The 14,571-nt window shown below is 43.1% G+C and overlaps 1 long non-coding RNA gene across 2 annotated transcripts in view; it reads right to left on the reverse strand.

Moving 5' to 3' along the window:
• Nucleotides 1-14,571, reverse strand: part of LOC133264036 (uncharacterized) — a 31,338-nt gene that overhangs the window by 8,537 nt on the left and 8,230 nt on the right. Inside the window, exon 2 of one of the 2 annotated variants that reach the window (XR_009741598.1) lies at nucleotides 13,402-13,993. This is a non-coding gene — a long non-coding RNA (uncharacterized LOC133264036). Of the gene's footprint in view, nucleotides 1-12,330; nucleotides 13,994-14,571 lie in introns of those variants that run through there. The other variant, XR_009741597.1, reaches the window with a different exon arrangement.

A 14,571-nucleotide genomic window follows, 5' to 3' on the forward strand; every position in this document is an offset into this window, starting at 1 on the left:
TCAGAGAAAAACAGCATTTTGATGAATGCTGTCCACCTTTAAAAGCAAAAATAAACATGGCATTGGAAAAATAGACTTCAGGAGAAAAACAGATCTTCAGCATTTTCATTGAAACAAACGTTAAAATGCTTTTATTCTAAAATTGCACAAGCAAAAGCTTCAAGCCATTTCTAACACATAGGTCGTGGACCACAGCCACATTTGCTTTGAACTCACTGGTTTGTCCTGCAGCCTTTGCTCATGGGATGCCATTCCTCACCCACCAAAGGCCTCAGCCCACAACACCTCACCATCACACAGCACCTTCATGATACCTCAGGGCCACGTCGCCTCTACTTGGTGTCTCCATACTCTTCCACACCTTAGGGCCTACAGGTGCAGCTTTGTCCCTCAGGAGCGTTTGAACCACCCGACTCCAGCAGGCTCGACTCCAGCAGGCAGGGGACAGCTCATCCCCTACTAAGAAGAGTAAACCCAAGCAGTTCAGGGCAGGCTTGGGACTACTTCATCAGGAAATGCAGGTTGTTTCCTTTGTGTCAAGTAGGAAATGTAATGAAGAAACCTAAAATAAAAAGATGTTCAAACAGATGATTTGTTTTTCCCTTCCTGCTTGTGAGGCCTTTCAATTGCTTTTACAGCTGATCACTGTATGCTGTCACAGCCACAACACTGGGACACTGGGGAAGGGAACAGGCTGGTTATATGGGGATTACAACACTCTGGCCTGTTCAAGGACATGGTGAAAACTTCAGTGAAAAAATAACTTAGTGAAAAAAAAAGTAAAAAAGTAATAAGTGAAAAAATAACCTGTAGAACTGGAAATCAGAATTTAACAGATCATAAATAATTTAATTCAAAACACTTAAAAGTACCCTTTAAACATAAAAGGAACATTTTCACTCTACTATATTAGGTTTTGGGGGGCTCTTTTGTTAGTGCTTAGTTTCCTTATACTCTTCATTCTTTATAGTATTTTCGAAAGGAAGAGGTTTGGGTGGGTTTTTTTTTTTTCAGTAGGGGCTTGTGGAGGTTTTCACCTTTCGAATTTTCCAGGATTTTTCTGAAATAACAGAAGCAAAATGATGAATTCCATTTATTAAATCAGTAGAATTAGGATCAAGACTCAATCAAGTACTAAGCCTGTACGATGTAGTTTCATCTGTGCAGTCAAGACGCTTAAATGCCCACTGCCTAATCCTTGCCAAAAAAGTGAGGATAAATATTAAGATGTCAATTTTACATGAATTAATAATTGTTTTGAAAAACGAGTTTGTTCTTTAACAGTACAATTAAATAGGTACTCACACCAGGTTTTGGAAAATCTTGAAAATCTTCAAGTCCTAAGATTCTCCTGACTTAAAATGAATCCTGTCAAGAGATCACTCACAGAGCAGGTCTTTGTGAATGAAGCCAGACACTTGTTGTATGGAATCAGACAAGAGATTCTTTACAGAAAATTTTTGAAAAGCACCTAAGGAATTTGTTACTGTAACCCCCAAGAAAATCAGCAAGATTTGTTTCATAAAGTGCCAGCCTTTTTGCAGACCCCTCAGCATTTCACAGGAGTTGCTTTTTTCTTGGTTTTGGAGGGGTCTTCTCCCATGGAAAATGATAGCTTTTTCTTTCTGTTCAGCCTGAATGTATTAATTTGTCTACAAATGGCACTTACCCAGAACCCCATTCCTGTTCTCTGTGTGATTACAAAAACCAGACCACATTCTGCATCAGCCTGGAGCTTGTAGTAAGCTGGCCCGTTGGTACCATTTTGTTATGAACACACCTTTCAGTAGTCCCAGCTCATTGCTTTCTCACACTGGTTTCTCCCTTGCTTGGTGTGGTGCATATTGAAGCAAGAAACTCAATCTCATGAACTGTTCAGTCATTTTTCTCTTCAGCTTGCACTGTACAGGGAACTCCAAGTGCATTTTCCACAGAGACTGTGTTTGCACTTTACTGACAAGGGTAAGGGCAGGTAAGAGCAAGTGCAGACAAAACATATCACCTGAGACAACCAAAGATGGCTGGAGTCTATGAGGAAGACAGTCCACTGAAAGGAATGCCATCTGATGGCTACGGGGTACTAAAGAGTGCCAATCTGCAGAGAAGGATGACAGAAATCATTGCTTTTGCCCAAACTGCCATCTTCCTTGATTAAAAAACATGAAAATGCAGCTCTAGAGCAACTTAACTGAACCTCTGCAAAAACACCAACAGCACTTGTCCGGAAGAACTGGCTGGATGGCAGCACACAAAGAGCTGTGGTCAACGGCTCAATGTCCGGCTGGAGATCAGTAAGGAATGGTGTCCCTGAGGGATCAGTGTTGGGACCGGTCTTGTTTAACATCTTTGTCAGCGACATGGACAGTGGGATTGAGTGCGCCCTCAGCAAGTTTGCCGATGACACCAAGCTGTGTGGTTCAGCTGATACACTGGAGGGAAGGAATGCCATCCAGAGGGACCTCGACATGCTTGTGAGGTGGGCTGATGCCAACCTCGTGAAGTTTAACCATGACAAGTGCAAGGTCCTACACCTGGGTCGGAGCAATCCCAGGCACAGCTAGAGGTTGGGCAGAGAAGAGATTCAGAGCAGCCCTGTGGAGAAGGACTTGGGGGTGTTGGTTGATGAGAAAATGAACATAGGCCGGCAGTGTGCCCTCGCAGCCCAGAAAGCCAACTGTATCCTGGGCAGCGGGTCGAAGGAGGTGATCCTGCCCCTCTACTCTGCTCTTGTGAGACCTCACTTGGAGTATTGTGTGCAGTTCTGGTGTCCTCAGCATAAAAAGGACATGGAACTGTTGGAACAAGTCCACAGGAGGGCCACGAGGATGATCAGGGGACTGGAGCACCTCCTGTATGAAGATAGGCTGAGAAGGTTGGGGCTGTTCAGCTTGGAGGAGAGAAGGCTGCATGGAGACCTCATAGCAGCCTTCCAGTATCTGAAGGGGGCCTATAGGGATGCTGGAGAGGGACTCTTCATTAGGGAATGTAGTGATAGAACAAGGGGTAACGGGTTAAAACTTAAACAGGGGAAGTTTAGATTGGATATAAGAAGGAAATTCTTTCCTGTTAGGGTGGTGAGGCACTGGAATAGGTTGCCCAGGGAGGTTGTGAATGCTCCATCCCTGGCACTCTTCAAGACCAGGTTGGACGAGGGCTTAGGTGATATGATTTAGTGTAAGGTGTCCCTGCCCATGGCAGGGGGGTTGGAACTAGATGATCTTAAGGTCCTTTCCAACCCTAATTATTCTATGATTCTATGAAGTCAGACTGTGAGCAGCATGAGGTCATGCAAGATGATCATGGATCTTGCTCTGTACATGCTGAGAATAGCAGGGGGATAATAAGCACAGCTATTGCTTTCCCTATCAGCAATTCCAGTTTTTGGGAAACCTGAAGGATTCCTAGGTTTTTCCATCCCCAAGTGAAATAGTAAATACTTGTATTTTTCTTCAGTGTAATTCAATTCTTGCCAGGCAAATAGGATACAAGAGCAATCTATAAAAGAACAGTCCTTGGGAAAAGGATTTGACTCATGCTCACTCTCTCCTGCATAGCAGCTGAGGTTTAATTGCTTTATTGGGCAGTGAACATATAAACTAGAAAGAGATCAAATTTCTAACAAGCATTCAAAATTAATGTAAATAAGACAATAATAAATATGAAGTATAAACTGGTGCCAAGCCATTTTAAGGAAACAAAAATAGGTATGGAAACTGAGCAAAGAGAAAACATTGCTATATATTGCTTTCCTTTCTTAGACGCAGTTTCAAGGGATGCTGCTCATTACAGTTCCTACTTTCCTAATGGGTGCATCATCCCTTGTTCCCCCTATACTGGGCTCTTGTAAGGCCACACCTCAAACCCTGTGTTCCCTTCTGGGCCTCTCACTACAAGAAAGGTATTTAGGCGCTGGAACAGGTCCAGAGAAGGGCCATGAAGCTGGTGAAGGGCCTGGAGCACAAGTCTCATGAGGAACAGCTGAGGGAACTGGGAGGAGTTTAGTCTGGAGAAGGCTCAGGGTGACCTTACTGCTCTCTACAACTACCTGAAAGGAGGTTGTAGTGAGGTGATGTCAGTCTCTTCTCCAAGGTAATGAGTGATAAGACAAGCGGTAACAGCCTCAAGCTGCACTACGGGAGGTTTAGGCTGGCTATGAGGAACAATTTCTTCACAGAGAGGGTGGTCAGACATTGAAAGAGGCTGCCCAGGGAATGGTGGAATCACCGTCCCTGGAAGTATTCACAAACTGTGTAGATGAGGCCCCCAGTGACATGGTTTAGTGGTGGTCTTAGAAGTGCTGGGGAAATTGCTGGACTTGATCTTAAAGGTCTTTTCCAACCTAGTTGATTCTATTTCAATTGGGAATGAGAGATTATGAAACTTGAGTGATAGAAAAAATGATTTATGACCCAGCAGGGTATTGCCTGAAAGGGCCCTGCCCTAAGCAGCGTGTTTTGTGTCTCACTTCTGCACCTGTGCTTTGGGAGGTAGAGAGACATGCTTCTCACCAAGGACCTCTAGATGTCAAGACACAAAATGGTTCTTGAACTTGACACAATTGGCCATCAAGTGGGAAAGAGCAAAAACTACCAGAGGGTTCCAGGCATTTCCCCCTTTTAAACTCTTGCCTGAAGTCCAGTTAAGAAAAACACAGGCAAAAGCTTCTTAAACCCTATGAAGTCTGAAAACAATACTTTTCTAATCTGACCAACAGCCACAGTCTAGAGTGTTCAAGATAAACTAGAAACAATCGTGATTAATTTAAAGAAAATCAAGTTGTGCTTAAAATTTTGTGGTGACTGGAGTATCTGGAGAGCCTCAGGTGTGCTGAGCACTACAGGAACACTGCAGGCTCCTTTCTGCACAGACAACTCTCATAACAGAGAAGGCAAGTCACGCTGGAGCAGCAATAATTTGCCTAAGGTCAATTCCCTCAACAATGTCCTTTCCCAAGAGGAAAACACACAGCTCCTACCTTCCCCTTGCACATTTTCAGCCTGTCCTATGAGCTACTTACAAGAAGTTATAGGATGCACTCCTCTAACATGACTCAAAGTGTCACAAAGCAGGACCAAACGGACTAACTTTTCACTAAATTGGTTTTCCATTGTTGGGACTTCTTCAGCATCACGTAAAGAAGCAGAGGAAAGGGACATGTTCAACTACTACCAAACCATCTTGGAATGTTTTACAGTCTAAAGAGACTAGAAAAGAAAGTAAGTAGGAACTGTTACTGCTAGTCCTGTTTACTGGCACTAAGCTTCATCAATGGACAAGGTCCATGTGTCATCAAGGCCATGACAAATCACATTAACTTGCTTGACAGCATCTGTGATGATGCCTCTGCTTTAAGCTAATTGAAACACCTCTTACAGAAACACTGGAGAACAGAGCCATAAGAAACAATGTTTGACAAATCAACACGATCAGCAAACAGTGGTGTTCCTGTGATTCTACTGTTTAGCGCAGAGACAAAGTCTTGTCAATATCAGTTCTGCTTTCCCTGCAGTAATGCTTAGTTGCATCATGATGCCAGCAACCAGCTGTAACAGAATTTGCTGTATTTATCTCTGTTCGTTTCCAGTGTTTCTGCTCTTCCCAGGCCTTGTCTTCCCAAACACTAATGAACTCATATCCTAATCACCAACATTTATAATACTTTGCCCCAAGCTATTCTAGCATACCATGCTTGCAGGGAATGGCACTGCAAAGCCTCAAGATTTTTCCCCTTTGTTTGACTGGGAAAAAGGTGATAAGCAGTGAAAGAAGCGCTTAGTCACAAATGGAGCCTGGAGCCTGAAAAGGGACATGAGGCACAGCATCCTGTCTGTGCTACCTGCCATTGCAATGCTCACCCTCATGGTGTGTGGAATTCAGTCCCTTACCCATTTGAGCTTCATCATCTGTTGTGAAAGCTACCAGAAAGTGTTCCAAAGATGGTACTAAGACAATAGCAATTTTGGTCAAGACAACTGCAGTTACTGAAAAAAATCACTATCTTCTTCATTTTCCCTTTCCAGTTCCACTGCTTATTAAGATCTAAAAAAGAAGAGGAAAAAACTCCAAACCCAAAATCATATCAAGATCCAGCTCCAAGCTACTGAGATCCCCAACATGACTTGCACCCTACATTACTCTGAGAATCAGGGCCTATAGCCCTAGCAGCGTGACAGGGAGTTCTCCAAATCCCCTCCTTGTCTCTCATGGTAAATGACAGGTTCTTAAATACTTGATGTGCAAAGCATCAGTGGTCCCGACCTCCATAGTGTTTACCATCACCATTTAAATCACACGTAAGTCTGAAAAGTAAGCAGAAAAAAGTGCCTTGGACAGTGTTCATTTCAGGACAAGTCATTAAGCACAATTTGCCTATTTAAATACACCTCATTCCCTGTGGAACAGCAGATCTCTTGATGTTAAAGAAATGGCATAATTTCTCTTCAGGGAGACAAAAGCATCAATTAATTCTTGGGGGGAAGAAAAGAGTCCTGGCAAAGAGCACTGTCTGGCATGATGAGCAACCCTTGCTGTCTCACATTTGTTTTCTGAGAAAAAAATTTGATGTGGCAGCTTGTTTAAAACTTGTTTATTAGGAAGAGGTCATAAGCTGAGCACTGCTCAGAATAGGTCAGGCATCTGATTAAAGGTTGAATAAACTGAAATGCTTCACATGAATCTCCAAGACAGAAGCTTGATGAGGAGAGAGAGCTTGTCTTAGAAAAACATTGCCAACCACCCAACGTTGCAGGCAGACAACAGACTGCAGTCCTGCTTAAAGGAGCAGGAAGATCAAACAGTTCTCCTTGCGGGCATTAACAAATAGCGTTCTTCTGTACCTCAGGACAGACTCTAGCCAGAAGAAAGCCCCTCTGTAAAAGGAATGTAGTAAGAAATCCTGCTAGCCTCAGAGAACTGATAGTCAAAACAAATCGGAGAAAAAAGAACATCTGGAAATGATGTGCAAAAGAGAAGGAAAAAAAGAATAAATTAGCTGTTTATCCCAGGTCCCGTATCACCCGAGTGAGAAAGAAGAGAGCAGAATTTACATCTCCTGATACCCAGCCCAGTGCTCCCCCAAAAGGCCTTCCTTCAACTTCTGTGCTTTTCACAGTATGTGGGGGAAAGGAAAAACAATTCGGAGGGTTTGGTGCGTCACATGTTGTTGCTGTTGCTGTTACACAGCTCCAATGAGATCAATTGAGCTGTGCTTACCAAACCCTTAGAAACTGCAGCCTAAAGTTTAGTGAAGATAACAGGCTGATCTCATTACTGCTGAACTGGAGTTGTAATGCACTCCAAAGGAACAAGACAAACAGCAATACATTTCTTTTCCTTCTCCTCTCCTTCCCATTTCTCCCTCCAACTTCATCATGAAGCTATGATAGAGAGCAGCCTGAAATGGAAAACTTTCATGTTTCCTCTATGTCTTTTCCAGTCAAGAACTGCCATATCCTGCCAGGCAGGCTTAGAGTTATTTGCATCTGTGATGAAATAGCCAAACCCAATTCACAGCCTCCTTGTTGTAAACTCTGAAATACCTGATAGTTGGAAAAAGAAATACCTGCCAGTACAAGAGTAAGAAAATGCTTAGGAAAAGGAGTGGGGAGGCATGAAATAGAATGTGAGAAGTTTTCTGATGGGCAAGAATCTCCACTAAAAAAAAAAAAAAAGAAAGTGGGATTGATTTTTCAGGAATGATTTCCTAATCAACAGCTGTATAGAGAAGGAGTGGCCAAATTTATGAAGGATAAGCACTTGGTCCTTGATCGGCAACAGATCTCCAGCTCTTGAGCATTCTGAGTCTCATCACTGACAGCAGCTGACCTCAGCATCAGGTACAGTGTCGCAATGCCAGGGTAATTATTGAGTCAGCGAAGATCTTACAGGAGCTCTGACCCTTAATTTCTCAAGGCTTTCTCATTCTTCAGAGCATTAAGTCCCTCTAACCTATAGAGCACCAAATCAATCTCACAAATCGTTAATTCCAGGCAGGCTTTTGCTAAGAGTTCCCTGGAGCATAAGGTGCCTCCATTCCTCAGATAGTACAAAACCCTCCCCTGCACCAACCTGACCACTCCAGGGCTTAGAGGACAGAGCTGAAAACAGGGAATTGTCAAGTCCTTCTCCTGCCCTGCAGAGATGACTGGAATGAGCCACCAACCTCGTGCTCTGGTTTGTTCAGTTATACAACAGGAGCTGGTAGATACCATTTATGCCACTTAAGCACAGTTGTGGTATTGCACCTGGCTTCCAGCATGCAACACACTGGGAGTACAGTGAGGTTTTAGCAGGTACTTAAAATTCCTCAGGTGAGGCATTTATGATTAAGAAGCCAGAAAGTTACGAGAAGCCCATGTAAGGCAAGAATGATGCTTCTGACACATGGCATATGTTTTGTCCACAATCTTCAGTACAGTGGTTCTGAAAAAAACCCAAACACTGTACCAGCACAGCTCCTCACTTCTTACCATGCTAAACATAGTCTGCTTGCCTCGAGAAGAATGCAATTCTGGCCTCAGCAGCACCCTAAACTTATTAAATTTAGAAACAATACAGCTTGAACAGGTTTTTTTTTTTGCAGTGTTGGGTGCAGAAACATAAACAGTCCTAAAGCAGAATCACCTTTCAAAAAAAGAGAAAAAAAGTGGTCTACTATGAAAGAGTGTAAAGAGCTGGAAAAATGGCCTTTTTTCTTCTGCTCTTTAGATCTACTTGTAGGATTTTCTCCTCCTCCCCCCAACCCATTAGGACTATTTGCTCTCATACATTCTCACACTCACTCTGCCTCTTCATTGTAGTCTCTGGCAAAATGTCAGAGGGAAGGAAAAGTGACAAGCTCATAAGAAAACGAATACCTCATTCTGCTTGAATATTGCATTAACCCCCAAGCTCCACTGCTTCATTTGTCAGCTTTTTCAGTGCTCTCCATCTCTGAAGCACCCCTGACCTGGTTGGTCTGATTAGGAATGATCAATGTGCACATTTGCAGAGGAGCTCTTTGCACGCTGCTAGACCATCGGCCTTCAGTCACTCATGCAGATAATAACGGCAGTTTGAGTCACTTGCCCATAACTCTAAGCTTCATTAAACAGGGGGGATGTCACCAAAAGTCCCTTTAACTGTCTTTTCGCTTCTGTACAAGGGAAAAATTTGACAGTGCTGAGAAATGGGATTTGGGATAGGAATAAAGCCGTGGTTTGAGTATTGCACTGGCTGCCTGCAGTCAGCCTGTGCCTTTGCACTGCAGTCCCCTCACTCAGTGAGGCTGGGAGAGGCTATGCTGACCACTAAGCATCACCTGGCAGGCAGCTTGCACAGAAAAACAGCTGAGGTCAGGAACAGCTTCAAAAAGAATGGGCTCCTGAACAGAGCAGGCATTAGACAAGACCCTGTCAATCACCACCTCTGCTGCTGGCTGCCACAGTAATGTACCAGAGTAGTTTTTGTCCCTCTAGGCCCTCCTGCGCCACTGATAATAAAGAACAGCAATTTCTCCCTCTTCCATTTTAATGCAGGCAAGTAAGGCAAAACTGTCAGCCTATGAGCCCCAGAAACACTAGGGCACTTACCATGGAGCCCTGAGGTGAAAGATTGTCTTGCCCTATTCCACTGCTATTTAGTGTTCTCTTGGTCAGAGAACAGGTTTCACTTGCTGGAAACAGAAGGACCTGGCAAGGACCTATGTTATCACAGTATACACAGCCCCAGGCAGCTCCAGAAGCTCCCTGTCTGACCCAACACTTCAGCTCAGTAAAGTTACTACACAGAAAAGATTATATTAACAGATATGTGCTCCTAAGACTCAGGCCAGGCTTGCTCCTAGCTCTTCACAGCTTTCAAGGGTCAGATTTCAACCAATACAAATGTTTAGGCACGTTTCAATTTCAGTTTTTAATCGAACTCCATTTTCAGGGTAAAAGAAATCCCACCATTGCTCTAGAATTATAGCCGTTTTCTAAAAGCCATTTTCTTTCTCAAAGCACTTAAACTTCTCATAGTAAACACACTATTTCCACGAAAGAACAGTCTATGCTATTGCCCATCTACCCTAAAAAGGAAATTGAAGTCTCATGAAGCATCAAGGGAAAAAAACAGCCTTTCACTAGATCTTTTCCTACAGGAATGAAACCCCAAATCCACAACAGTCCCAAACCACTCCTTAGCATGTTCCAAGCCATGCCAGGTATTTCTCTGAAAACTTCTTCACAGAGGTTTAAACCCTCGTAACTTCCTATAGAGTACTGCACAAATCACCCCTCTGCTCACTCAGCGGGTCTGAGCAGAGCAACACTTTCCAGCAGAGCCTGAGGACACATTCTGCACCTTTTTCCTCCCTGTGGATTTCTCCAAGTAGCTCCTTCTATGTACTTCAGCCAAGTGTTGTGCTTGTCCTGTTATGGATATTCTATGCACACAGAGAGGCTTCTACTGATTTCAATGGACTTCAGAGCAGGCCCATGTTCTGTCATCTCTGCCAAGAGAGTTACATATTCATTGCAAATAGAAGCAACTTCCTTTGGGAGACTCCTGACCCCAGACAGAATTTCTCTTGCCTGGTACCACAGACTGCAGAATGAGCCACTGTTCTTAAAACAAACACTCTAATGCTGTGCTTCTCATTAGCCCCGAGCTTTTGTGCCCTTATTCATGGGAAGCCATACCTTGGCCATGGAGCAGTCCTTTCAATGGTGCCTGACTGAACACAGCCTCATTTAGATGTGCAGTGGCTGCCTGGCCTGCCGCTCCATTTGCCTCAACTCCAGCAAACTGGAAGAATTATTCCAGCTGAAACAAGACACAGAGAGCATCAGGATCAGGCCACAAAGACTTCAGTGAAGGCAGCAAGCACATAATAAAGCCACATGACAACTGATAATTACAAAAGACTGTTCCTACCATCAGAGTGATGTATTGGAAGAGTTCTCAGCATGGCTTTTCTCCAAATTCAGTTACCCCTCAAGTTCAGCAGATTTCTGTGGTTTGCTGTAATTTTCTTCCTCTCTGCATACTGACCCACAGCCCCCTCAGCAGAAACACTTCCATGCTAAACCTCCCTCTCCTCATCCTGCTTTCAGGCTAATGCAGATCACGGTAGACATCAACATTCACAGAATTGCATAGTGTGGTAACAGCTCCAAGATCAAAAGCACATGGATCCCCTTGATTAGGCAAATCATTTTATCCTCTTTCTTTTAGGACAAGTCTAGTCTTGGTTGGGAACTACAGCACTGCACAGCACCTGAAAACATAACCCACTTCACGTAACCATATCCCAGACCAGTTCCCAATTTCCTAAGAGCTCTCCAAGGGAGCCATGGCAGGTAACACAGAGAGGAAAGGTGAGAGAAGGGCCCCAGCATCCACCACTGAGGTAAGAGAAGAAATCCAAGTAAAGTTACTTCTGAGAGAACAGCGATATTTATACTAATGTGGTCAGGTATTCCATGCAGACTCAACAAAGCCTGAGCCAAAAACCAGTCTTGCTGTCCAACAAGTCATAGCCTTCACCCTGACAGCAGTCAGGCCATGTCCCCAGAGATTTTAATCCAGAAATATGCTACAGTTTGGCAATCTGGATCCCACTGGGTGATTTATTATCCAAGTTGCCCCCAAAGGCCATTCAACTTTTACGGAAAGAGGGGTGTGGGAGGAAAGGAATGTTGGACACACAGACAGAGAAACAAAACAAAAAGGAAAAGGCCATAAATGTAACATGCTGGTGCTGTTGAATGGAAGGCAGCCTGAATATGCAACGGAAGTACAGCCTGAACCCCAACACCTGCTGGATGTAATGGACTCTGAAGTGTTGTTTCAGAATTAATCAAGTCATTTAAAATTATAGCTGTAGTCTCCATTCACTACTCCCATGCATAAACGCGCTGATCCCGATACTAATCCATGTTGGGTGACTTGAGCAATATATCACCCTAATTGCCATTTTAGGGCTGCAAATTGGAGCTAAAACAACCAGATGCAAAAGAGATGGCTATATCATACTCTTAAGATGGATCTTCAAAGTTCAAGGAGAGTTCAAGCATGGAAGAGGCAATACAGAGGGGTCAAGTGTAAGGAGATTTTTCATGTTCAAGAGGAATTAACTTTACAAATATATTGTTTCTGATGTGGCAATTGTGCTATCTTACAGCTATTCATACCTCCATGAATCTTTGCATTCTTCTCAGCCATTAGAGTGATTGTTCCTCCTTGAAATAAATTTGATTCTGACAAAATAGCCAGCTTTAAAACAACTAATTCCCCCAAGATTTTCTGCTTTAAGACAATCCTCTCTGAAACCACAGAGCCTACACCCGGCTACAAGATCTTCAGACACCAGGCTGAAGCACTCAGACTGCTGACTCATTTTATTACAATTAACAAAGACAGAGCTTGAGATCTCATCAAAAAGAGTGTGAAGAGTGATATTCTCACTCAAAATAGCACAGCGGGTGTATGGGCCTAGTGTGGAAGCTGCAAAATATCTAAACACTTCGGGTACCATGGATTTTAAGGTTACCAGCATGGAAGTACCTCCTAGCATTCAAGGATATTATTTCCTAAATCACTTGACAAATGAAAGTTCACATAAACAGAAAAGTCAGTGGTTCTCTGAAGAAATCAACCAACAGACAAGGAGCATTCAAGGGACTGTAACAAATAGTACTGCTTCATTTTGCTGAGGCTTACAACAAGGTGTCTCCACAGCACAATAACCGTATCTGCCCATCAGCAAACAACAGTCCTACCACACCTTTGCAGCCCTGTAAGATCAAACCTAAAGGCATTTGAATAAGCTGCAGGGCAAGTCCATAAGCAAGTTTTAAGCTGCCCATCAGCACTAGTTTAAGCAATGTCCTTATCTGATATGTTTCTCTGTTTCTGAAGTCAGATGAAACCATTAATTACGTGTTCCTTTTCCTACCTTTAAATTGCACTATTAAAGTACAATTTCAGTTTACTGTTGAACTACCACCAGACCTAGAAATTACTGTTGTCATCTAATAAGTCATCGGCACAGGGAGAGAAAAAACACACCTACTATTATTTCTATACAGGTGGGTCCTAAGAGTCTCCCTGCAAAGCTGTGATTTCAACTAGCTCCTGCTACAACTCCAGCAGACAAAGCGACAGTTTTTTTTAGCCAGTGTAAATCAGCACAGCACCATTGTGCTTCAGAGGGCAATGATAATTCATCCTGGTGAGGATCTGGTGACCTGAGTACCTCTGAACAATGGCATTACAGAAAACTAATGTGCTATGGATTACTTGATAATTTCTGTAGCATAATTGGCCAACATGGAAACGCTAGAAATGATTTAAGTTCATAACTAATGGCAACCATTACCAAGACAGCATTATTTATGATCAACTGCATATAGTAGTCCTGATTCTGATTTCACTCACATCTCATTCCAGGCAGTTTTTTGACAGGCAGCTGCTGATGCTTCCTGTGCTCTGGAAGAGGCCAGCCCTCATGGCTACAGCTGTGGTTTCAGCATATGAATTTCTGCATCACACTGAGAACATCTTCAGTGCTTGAACTCTAGGCAGAGTGGAAAAAAGGCTGTGTTTAAAGCGATTTCCCTGCGGGCAGAACTCTGCTAGCCCACCCACTGGGTTACTGCCCCCCTGGTGCTTTAGGCAGCCCAGTGACTTGTCTGTTGACTCCCATATTTGCAGGGCTGTCAGATAAGGTGGGGCTGCTGCAGCCTCATTTGACAGGTTCAGCACTGCAATTACCTGCATCTCAAATATTCAAGCGCTTCTTTGTATGGAACTGGAAGAGAGCAAGTTGCCTCAAAAAGCTTACACTGCATTTATAGTCCAAAATAAATGGCTTGAATTTCCGATTTTCCTCCACAGGTCTGACCACTGACTCATAATGGAAGTTTTTGGAAGCTGGTTTCTCTTGGAAGTCTGCTTTCAACTCAGCTTAGAAACCTGGCTGGCAGGAAGACAGCTCACAGCAGCATTACCCAAGTAACTGTGGAACATCCTAAACAGAGAGAAAAATCAATATGAATTCAACTTGTACTCCCCTGAACACAGGCACATGCACACACAAATATATACAGATACAAAATGTATGAAAATCAAGTCTCCTAAACAGTCCCCTGTGGTCAGACAAACTCATTAAGTTTGACACAGCCAAGCCAGAGACTGAAATCTCTTCTGCAGAATGAGCAGTTCCATATCTTTATTTTCTTGAGAGCCCTTTCCTAAAAATAATCATCTGCAAATTGTAATTTTTTTCCACCTTTCATAAATATCAGCCATAGTGCAGCCCTCTCTCCCCCTCTCTTTTTCTTATTCAGGATATCAGGCAGATATGAGTTATCAGTAAAGGTCATCCTCAATTTCTGTACAGAAATGATCTGTCTCCAGTATGTAATAAACATTTATCCATGCCTTTATTAGCTATATTGAATCTGACAGTTCTGTTAAACCATTTTCTTTCATTTTGCTAGGTCATGACGGTTAATGCTGCTAAAAAATCTCATCACTGCTTTTGATCGCTGCATTGTCTTTTTGGTATTATCAAGATTTTGTAAAGGTAAGCACTGGTTGGAATGA

Source organism: Pezoporus flaviventris, unplaced genomic scaffold (genome assembly GCF_033815535.1).
Source record: "Pezoporus flaviventris isolate CSIRO_AGI_PZ_B2104156 unplaced genomic scaffold, CSIRO_AGI_Pfla_v1 ptg000002l, whole genome shotgun sequence".
Lineage (NCBI taxonomy): Eukaryota > Metazoa > Chordata > Aves > Psittaciformes > Psittacidae > Pezoporus > Pezoporus flaviventris.